The sequence below is a fragment of the Leopardus geoffroyi genome, chromosome B3, assembly GCF_018350155.1.
Source record: "Leopardus geoffroyi isolate Oge1 chromosome B3, O.geoffroyi_Oge1_pat1.0, whole genome shotgun sequence".
Taxonomy (NCBI): domain Eukaryota; kingdom Metazoa; phylum Chordata; class Mammalia; order Carnivora; family Felidae; genus Leopardus; species Leopardus geoffroyi.
Window position 1 is genome coordinate 80,815,164 of NC_059337.1, and position 9,582 is coordinate 80,824,745.

The 9,582-nt window shown below is 41.0% G+C and overlaps 1 non-coding gene across 1 annotated transcript; it reads left to right on the plus strand.

Annotated features, from left to right (window-relative positions):
- Positions 1-6,695: 6,695 nt before the first annotated feature.
- Positions 6,696-6,800, plus strand: LOC123584540. Its single transcript, XR_006705506.1, has one exon. It is a non-coding gene; the product is annotated as a U6 spliceosomal RNA (small nuclear RNA).
- The last annotated feature ends 2,782 nt before the right edge of the window (positions 6,801-9,582 follow it).

Genomic DNA, 9,582 nt, shown 5'->3' on the forward strand with positions numbered 1-9,582 from the left:
TTCGGATTCTGTGTCTCCCTCTCTTTCTACCCCTCCCCCACTCGCTCTCTCTCTCTCAAAAATAAATTAAAACATTTTAAGAAGTCTTAAAAAAAAAGAATAGGGGCTCAGTTGGTAGAGCATGCAACTCTTGATCTCAGGGTCCTGAGTTTGAGCTCCACATTGGGCATAGAGTTTACTTAAAAAAAAGAAGGGTAGGGGCTAATCTCAGCAGCTAATCAAGAAATCCAGTAAGAATACTGGGACTAATATCTAAGAAACTTATATCTGCAACAGAGTTTCTCAAAGTGTGATCCCCAAGCCAGCAGCATTAGCATAATCTGAGAATTTGTTAAAGATGCAAATTATAGGGCCCTGTACCCCCCCACACACATTGAATCAGAAATTATGGGGGTGAGGCCCAGCATCTGTATTTAACAAGACTTCCAGATAATTCTGATGCATTATTAAAATCTAAGAACCACTGAAGAAAGGCATCATAAAAATATATTGTCAATATTACGAAGAAGCAGCGTAGGAGTAAACAATCTGGAAGACAACACACCTAAAAATTCCAAGAATGTGGCAAGCTGATGGAAAAAAGTAAATCATTAGACTCTTCGTTGTTTGTTTGTTTGTTTGTTTCTTTTCTAAGAATTGGGTGCCAGTAACATATGGAAACATTTAAGTCCTCTGGTCCAAGTAGCTGGCCAGAATCTGGATCCAGATCTGGACAGAGGGCATGGGTGTTTGCAGAGGCCAGAGAAACAATCACACACACACACACACAAAAGTTCCAGAACACCAGCAGATTTTAATATTTTATAATAGAATTGGTCATTCTCATGCTCCACCCCATACCACACCACATTGAAAACATATCCATCTGCATTAAGCACAATCGCACCCTGCCTGTAAATTTTTTTTTGCCCCCCAAATATGGCACACATTTACAAAGACGTCACTGCAGTTTATGGATCTGTGTTTTTTGCAAATGCAAGGGCCATTAATTGCATCCACAGCTGTGGCCTTCTCCATACTAGAATATGTTAGGCTTCCAGTAATGCATTCTCTGTTGAAAGCCAAAGAAAATAGCCTCCTTTTGTCTGTCTTTATGTAGTGACTTCCAGAAGTTCTCAGATTCTAGTAGCACATGTAATCTGGTTCTTTAGTATTTTGTTAATAAAAATAAGAAACAAAAGGGGTACCTGGCTGGCTCAGTCAGTGGAGCCTGCAACGCTTGATTTTGGGGTCATGAGTTGGAGCCCCACACTGGGCACAGAAACTACTTTAAATAAATAAATAAATAAATAAATAAATAAATAAATAAATAAAAACAAATAAATAAATAAATAGATTTTAAAAGTAGGAAACAAAAACTAAACAAAAAGCAAGAAATTATATCCTCCAAGATAAGCATCATTACTAACTAAAAGAGAATGGATGTTGCACTTGGTAGAGAAATACAGAACTTACAGCCATGGCCCAGTTTCAGAACCCTGGACTTAGCTCCAAGAAAATCCCTTTCTAAGCTAATTCCAAAGATTAATGAAGGATTGGATTCTACAGCCTTAGGCATCTGTGAATTCAAATGGCAGGCAAAATGGTAAAGACAGTGAAATGTACCTTTAGTGGCCCACGCCCTGCCTCCCCGTCTTTCTGTAACCCTCTGTCACCTCCAGGTAAACCGTCTTCAACACCCACATCCAATCAGTCAAATTACTCCCCCTTTGCAATGTCACACCCATCACCTTGACCCAAATATCTAAGGCTGTGTAAAAACAGCATTGTCAGATTTCATAAATGTGCAATGATGACTCACACTGAAAAGAGACATTTTGTCACAAGGGAAACAGAGCTTGTCAAAGAAATTCATATTAAAATCGGATAGCTCTCGAATTATAGGTCAGAGAGCTTTATTTTTAGAGATAAGTTTTAGGTTTTGTACTATTTCTCAAAAAACTAAATTTAAATAAGTGATACTTCATTTTAAAAACCATGACTCATACTTTACTATTATGAATCCATTAAAATTTATATTTGTCAATAATTAAGACAATTTCTGTTTTCAAAGAATTTTAATTTTTAGACTCTATTCTGTTTATACTTGGAATTGAATAGCAGTTAATTTTTTTGCCCCATAAAACACTTCATTCTTTTGGATGTCTGAAATAAACCAATTTATATGTATTGTACATTCAAATACCAGTCACTTAACAGTTGGCAAAACTGAGTGCAATGCTTCATGCTGCCTTCAGTGAAGTCGACATCCTTCCCATCACTCTCAACATTGTTTAAATGTATGTTTTTAAATAGGCTGCTTCTAAGAGTCAGGTTCCCAAGTTTTCTTTGAACTTTCCTCTTCCTTCATCTCTACTTTTTTTTTCTCTTTCTGTTTCTCCCTGACAACAAAAGGTCTAAGGAAAATAAGCCAAGGGTGAAAATATTTACAGGGTGTGATTCAGAGAGTTTCCATCTGGGACTCCTACTTGAGGAAAGTGTGAGATTGGCGACTTTCATTTACTAGCGTTCTCCCCTTTGCCAGGTGTGGGAGGTCCTGTTGTTCTCTTCTTCATCACCTTGCCTGTGTCCTGTCACACTGCTCTGTGTGGTAACCTCTGGGCCACCCCAGGAGGAAGAGAATGATCGGATTATGAGGACAGGCAGGAACAACATGCCCCCACAGGCCTGCCAGGAAAAGCAGGCAACAAAGAGCAGAACTGGCCTTGGCTCTCCCCCTTTCCCTCCCAATTACACCATCAGATAATGTTTATAGGGACCAGTAAAGCCCCTTAGAACACAGTTGATATGCCCTGTCCTACAAGGGGAAACACTTCTACCACGACCTAATGAGAGGAAGGCCCCCCAGCAGTGGGGCACCCCAGCCGAGAGTGGGGTGTGTAGGGTACAGCCAGTGTCCCGCATTTCAAGTAACTGGTAGTTTTCCATCGGACAACATGGGCCCTCCCCAAAGCGCCCAGGGTTCAACCCAGTATGCTTGGCAAAGTAACAAATTACAATTCAGTGGTTAAAAGGGACATCAGCATAACTTTCTGGGAAGGGAAGACTCCTTTAGAAAAAAAAGAGGAAGCTACAAAGACAAAAAGAAAGAAAAAGGACCTAGAAGGAAAAGTTCAGCAGACGTGGCAGGGAAACTATAAAACTTAGAACTCTAAAAGAACAGAAAACTATATACAACATACGGGATCACTATGACTTCTTAGAAGAGAAGAAAAAGTGAATCACAGTTTTCAGTCCTGGAGAGCCATTCTACAATTCACTCAAAAAGGAAGAAGGCCAGGGTAAAAAATGAAAGGTTTAGAGGGTTATACAAGGAAAAGAACCCACTGACAGCACAGATTGATGTACAACAAAATGAGTTATAGAGTAGTTGCAGGACTGAACTATTTAGAGAAACATAAAAAGTGAACTTAAAAAACTTCATCAAATAGCACCTACTATAACACTTTATAGTTACTTTCCTACTTTGTGGAGCTGTTACAATGATCAAATGAGATAATACACCTGGGCCAGACTGGGAAAGAGCTCTTCTGGTTCTTTCCATTCAAGCAGATTTGCTGAATGAAGCCTCCCCATTCTCAACTATTTTAAAAATGGCATCTAGTAGGGGTTCCTGGGCGGCTTAGTTGGTTAAGTGTCCGAGTTCAGCTCAGGTCGCATCCTTGCGGTTCATGAGTTTGAGTCCTGAGTCAGGCTCTGTGCTCACCGCTCAGATTCTGTGTCTCCTTCTCTCTCTGCCCCGCCCCTTCTTGCACATTCTCATTCTCTCTCTCTCTCTCTCTCTCTCTCTCTCTCTCTCTCTCTCTCTCAAAGATAAATAAACATTGAAAAAGAAATTTTTAAAAAATGGCATCTAGTCTAACCCCAGGACAAGCCTGTAAGGTTGGTAGGAAACATAATGGTGTTCGATTTTACGCGAAGGTCCACGGAAGCCAAAGGTGCAGGGTCCTAGGTCACAGAGTTAGCCAGTTAGATGGTGTGAAACATAAACTCCCTGTAAAAGCATTTTTGAAAGATATTAGTGCTAGTTCCCACATCAGGAAATTCATTCACAATATGCCTTATCATAATAAGGGTGGGGAAAGAAAGAAACAGAAGAACTCTCTGATCTAGTTCATTTACTTGGGAAAATGAGTATATCCTGTGACATCTTCCTAGCATTTGAGAATCTGGGGCACTCATTCTATTCGGGAATATTTGCTCAATTGTTTTCATATAACCACTCTCAAAAAACAGAGCTAATAAACCAAAACACACTGTGTCGCATTCATTGCACTGAAACAAAAGGCTGCCTTTTCAACATGACAGATAACTGCAATGAAATGTTTTCTGAATAAATATTTTTGGTTTGCTAAGTCACACAGCCAGCTTTCATATTATGCATCAAAACAATCTTTCCCAAGTTAAAAAAAAATAAGTAACCACAGCTTCTTCGTAAATAAAACGTTAAGCCAACATGAACCTGAGTTTCTCTCGAGGGTAGACTTAAGAGCAAGGGTAGAGGTTGACAACTGATTCTACATGCATCTGTTATAATTAATAAAGGTAATGTCAATGATGAAATTTTTTTTAATGTTTATTTATTTTTGAGACAGAGAGAGACAGAGCATGAACGGGGGAGGGTCAGAGAGAGAGGGAGACACAGAATCTGAAGCAGGCTCCAGGCTCCGAGCTGTCAGCACAGAGCCCGACGCCGGGCTCGAACTCAGGGACGGTGAGATCATGACCTAAGCCGAAGTTGGACGTTTAACCGACTGAGCCACCCAGGCGCCCCAATGATGAAATTTCTTAAATAATAACTAACTCTAGATCATTAGGTGTTTGAGTATTCAGATTACAAGATAACAGGAAAGGGCCAAGAAAACCAATGGTAAATAACTACCCAAGTGCATCAATACCTCTGAATAAAAATGCAGGAGGACAAAAGGAAGCAGATCATGGAGAGAAGGAACTGGCAGGGCTATGGACCAGTCATTAAGATTCACTTACTCTGTGATAGTTTGCAGAGTAAATAGTTTCAATGCAATGGAAACTGATTCACAAAGAAATTAAGTGACCTGTCCAAGATCATAAATAAAAGTAGAAGACAAGATTTGAATTCAGATATCTCAAGATTCCAAAGCTCACATGAGCTTTGAGTGCATAGGTCTGCACCTATCCACCTCTCCCTGCTTATCTTCCTCTCTCCTGGCTCACGTCCTCCAGCTTCAGTTACTCCAACAGGACAAATTCTTTCCTTCACCACCACAACTAACCTGCCTTTATTTTAGCTTAGGAAACTCTTGTGCCCACTCTACCTTGCTGGCACTTCCTCATCTTTCAGTTCTCAGCATAAAGAATCACTTCCTCGGGTGGGGCTCCTGGGTGGTGCAATCAGTTAAGCGTCTGACTCCTGATCTCAGCTCAGGTCACGATCTCGTGGTTTGTGGGTTCGGCGCCCATGTCCAGCTCTTTGCTGGTGGTGGGGCGCCTGCTTGGGATTCTGTCTCTCCTTCTCTATGCTCCTCCCCCACTGTGCTCGCTCTCTCGCTCTCTCAAAATAAATAAACTTAAAAAAAATTTTTTTTAAAGAACCACTTCCTCAGAAAGTGGCACCCCAATCCCAAAAGTGATCCTCTGGTATATGTCTTCATAGCACTCAAGTCTTTTCAAGTTCATCCATCATGTTTTATAATCACACACGTGATGCTACCTTCCCCAATAACCTGCAAGCTTCAGCAGGGCAGAGACCACAGCTGTTTTCTCTTTATGCTCTACCCAGGAACTAGCACACTGCCCAACACACAACATGCAGTCAATAAATATTTCTGAGTGAAAGTGAGACACGGGAACTCTCTCAAATTATCCATTATCTAAGATGACCCCAATCCTAATCTTTCCAGTATGGGTTAAGTTAGCCAAGAGCATTTAGAATTTATGGTGGTAGGAGACTTCTACAGGCCATTGCTGGTGCACCACAATGGGATATTAACAATGCGAAAAGAGGCTATTACCCACTTTATCAAAAACGCACCTATCAAAATACACAGCAGAAAGCTACGGAAACCTAATGGTCCTGAAGCCCATCACCATGCTGAGAAGTCAGCCCTGTCCTGGGGATTGACAGTCACTCCCTTGACCAAGAAGCCAGGCTTTTCCACATTATTGTCACAGGCGGGGTCATAGCGTGTCTGTTCTCGGTTACCACCAGACAGTCTGATTAAACTGTGTCAAGTCTCATTACCAGCTCTTCAACATTAATTACTACCAACACATCCAGGCTTAACTCTTTTTGGGTTTTATACTTAAAGGCACAGCCTGACCCCCTAATGATGTTCCTAATTTTTATTCTGGGCTTCACTTACAACATAATTGGCTTAGGTAACTTCCTGTGAGTGAAAAGGTAATGCATCCTAGTTAAACGAGGATTGAAGAGCCAGTCGAAATACCTCAGTTTTCATTCAGTTCTGTTACCAGTTCTGTAATGCACTTGGAGGCCACATAATTTTGACCTCCCCCAACTTAATTATCTTAACTTACCCATCTGTAAAATTATAATCATCACTCTGACAGACTTATAGTTAGTCAGGGCTTCTAAGATTCTCAGAGACATCAGGGTGATGGACCCTTGCTCTAATTCTGCAGCTCCAAGGCCAGAAAGGTCTCAGACCGGACTGCGCTAGCCTAGGGAGAATAAATGTGTCAAAGAGGGTGTGGTGCTCCCTTAAGCAGCACATATACTAAAACTGGAATAATTCAGAGATTAGCACAGCCCCTATGCAAGGATGACATGCAAATTTGCAAAAATGTTCCATATTTTTAAAACTAGAAAGAAAAAATAAGACGGTATGTTGATGCTTATTTTATACCAGTCTCTATGGTCAAGTTTTGTTAACACTGAGATTGATGATCTGATCATAAAGATCCAGCTGGGTTTGGGTGGGTGAGGGTATTGGTTCTGCCTATTCCCCCCAGTGACACTTCCTACACGTCCCAATGTGCACCTCAGTCATGCAGCCTTAATTATAGGCAATGATAGTGAAGCCCTCTCTGGAAGAGCCAGAGGCTTACACAGTATGTCTTTGATGGAGAACAGTGTTGATCTTTTCACTGTGTACCACTTTCTTCTATCTGCATTAGTTAGATAAAGACACCTTGACTTATTTCCTAGGAAGTATCTTTGTCTGGTCTCCATATCAGTCAGCACCTACTGTTGATACTTGTCAATGGTGGTAACATAGAGTCAAATATGCTTTGGAAATATTTAAAGTATTTCACAAATATAAGTGATTTCTGCAACCCTCTACAAAGCTGAATTTTATCTTTAATTTCTTCCCTATAATGAATAGATACAATATGGTATGTGCAATAGGCTCAAATTCAGACTTTCCTGTTGCTTATAGGTTTTGTATCTTTAGAGAAGTCACACTCTCTCAGCACCCAAGTATCTTCACCTGAAAAGTGGAAATTGAATAATAGTATTATCTTATCTCATAAGGTTGTCCTGAAGGCAAAATATATATGGGAAATAGGTAGTGCTGTGTTAGTCCCTTTAAGGTGCTAATATTTGATATTTGTTAATGTTTACTTATTTTTAAGAGACAGAGACAGAGTGTGAGTGGGGGAGGGGCAGAGAGAGGGAGACACAGAATCTAAAGTGGGCTCCAGGCTCCCAGCGATCAGCACAGAGCCTGATGCAGGGTTCAAACCCACGAACCACGAGATCATGACCTGAGCCAAAGTTGGACATTTAATCGACTGAGCCACCCAGGTGCCCCTGAAGGTGCTAATATTTGAACGTGAAATCAGTAACCCAAAGTTTGAGAGAAGTAAATGAATTTAAAAGCTCTGTATCTATCAGAATATTTTATGCTGAAAATAACACAGAATTGAATTCAAACTGGCTTAAATAATAATGGGAATTCATTGGCACCTGTAACAAAAAGTCCATAGGAAAAGTAAGCCTCAGGCATTGTTCACATAAGATCTGGGTAGACTTCTCTGCAGCTTTCCTGGCTCTGCCTTACTCCCTATGTTGCCTCTTCTTCTGGCTGGCTTCTCCCACTGTTGAAAGATGCTTGCAAGCAGCTACCAGGGCAACACAATTTCTCCTTAACATCCAGGGAAGAGACCACATGACATCTCACAATGAACAAGAGTCCCAGCTTTGGAGAGCCTCAAACTAGCCATTGTAGACAGGCGAATGCCATGCACTGATGTGTAAAACTGGGGAGACTCATTAGCGAGGTGTTATACATGGGGAAAGGTGATAGGAACATCACACAGACAACCACAATGTCCATTATAGTAACACAATAAATCCTTAGTGAGTAGCAATGCATTGCAAAATTGTTGTTGTTGTTGTTAAGGAAATAAAATACCTATGAAGAAATGTTGAATTCTGAGGTTTCTAGGATCCCAGATGGCAGGGAGTAGGGGTGAGGAAGGAGCTAACAAGGACTCTGCACAACAGAAATCTCAAAGTGTGAGCCTGCTCAGGAGGAAGTCTACTATCACTTAGGGGCAACCAGAGAGGAGCACCACTGGCTTCAAGGCTGCTCTGAAGCCCCCAGAAGTGAGAATCGTGGCACAGTCCTTCCCTCCAACTCCTACAGATCTGAAATCAACTGGAGAAGCACTGAAAGTTCCACTTCTTACTTCTCCACAGGAAATCCACAAACACTCCATTTACCACTGGAAAGGTGAAAACATCAACACAAACTCCATCTCTGTTTAGAAAAACAGTAAAAGCCCCAGGACAAATCTCTTAAGATGATTTCCTTTTGCCTAAATAAAGCATTTGATTGCATCTTGGGACTCATTTGATTGTAAGGAATTGAAATCCACTCAAATACTTAAGAAAAAGGGAATTCATAGAATGAATACCACATATCTCCCAGCCAGGAAGTACAACTGGCCTCCAAAGGGAATAGGGGCATGTGGCTGGCCCAGTGGGTGGAGCATGCGACTCTTGATCTCAGGTCTGTGGGTTTGAGCCCCACATTGGGTGTAGAGATTACTTTAAAATAAAAATTTTTTAAAAAGGGAATGATCACTTGACCAGAAGTAAACGCCCATTTAATTTACTCTTCTCTCTGTCATGACCAACTTTCCTGGCTTAACTTGTCCATGGGTCAACCTTGGCTTCATATATTCCTTATTCAAGAGCCACTGCTACATTGCTAAGCGGTTTCTATAAGCCAGTTTCAAATTTCTTGGAGAAAGAGCCCACTGTTAATCTAGGTTCAGATGTCTGTCCTTGGTCAATCAGAGGAGTCATCTGGGAAGGTCTGCTGCCCATGTAGGAAGGGTTTAATCAGTGGGCTTTGAGAAGGGGAATGAGAAAGAAGGTCAAAATGACCAATATGCATATACCGGACATGTCAGTCCTCTCCTCTTCTATCAAAGTACAGTCAGTGTTACATGATTTCATAAAAACATCAGAAACCAGTAGAGGAACACAGAATAAGTCTAGATAACCAGTCTCTCAGCTTGGCCCCATTCTGTCTTTGTATGTATTCTTTACACAGCATAATTTCTGAGTGCTGCATTTTTTTCACCTGCCAAATAATGATACTTGTTCTTATAACTCATAGGATTATA